This window comes from Notothenia coriiceps, unplaced genomic scaffold (assembly GCF_000735185.1).
Source record: "Notothenia coriiceps isolate Sejong01 unplaced genomic scaffold, NC01 NC01_scaffold00012568, whole genome shotgun sequence".
Lineage (NCBI taxonomy): Eukaryota > Metazoa > Chordata > Actinopteri > Perciformes > Nototheniidae > Notothenia > Notothenia coriiceps.
The window spans coordinates 976,518-977,311 of NW_011345269.1; positions in this window are offsets into that span (position 1 = coordinate 976,518).

Consider the following 794-nt stretch of genomic DNA (forward strand, 5'->3'; position numbering starts at 1 on the left):
CTGCTCCCAAACCTCCACAGCCTGATGCCCCACAGGGCCCTGTACAGCAGCCCTTCTACCCCTTCCCCTACTACCCTCAGCTAGCACCTAACCAGCCAACTGCAGCCCCCAAACCTCCCCAGCCTGACACCCCACAGGGCCCAGTACAGCAGCCTTTCCACCCCCTCCCCCACTACCCTCAGCCAGTACCTGAAACACCAACTGCTGCTCCCAAACCTCCACAGCCTGATGCCCCACAGGGCCCAGTAAAGCAGCCCATCCACCCCTTTCCCAACTACCCTCAGCCAGAGCCTGAAAAGCCAACTGCTCCTCCCAAACCTCCACAGCCTGATGCCCCACAGGGCCCAGTACAGCAGCCCTTCTACCCCTTCCCCCACTACCCTCAGCCAGCACCTAACCAGCCAACTGCAGCCCCCAAACCTCCCCAGCCTGATGCCCCACAGGGCCCAGTACAGCAGCCCTTCCACCCCCTCCCCCACTACCCTCAGCCAGTGCCTGAAAAGCCAACTGCTGCTCCCAAACCTCCACAGCCTGATGCCCCACAGGGCCCAGTACAGCAGCCCTTCCACCCCCTCCCCCACTACCCTCAGCCACAGCCTGAAAAGCCAACTTCCGCTCCCGAACCTCCACAGCCTGATGCCCCACAGGGCCCAGTACAGCAGCCCTTCTACCCATTCCCCTACGTCCCTCAGCCAGAGCCTGAACAGCAAACTACTGCCCCACAGCCTGAAAAGGCAACGGATGCTCCTAAACAACCACATCTACAACCCATATATTCACAACTTGTAACTTTA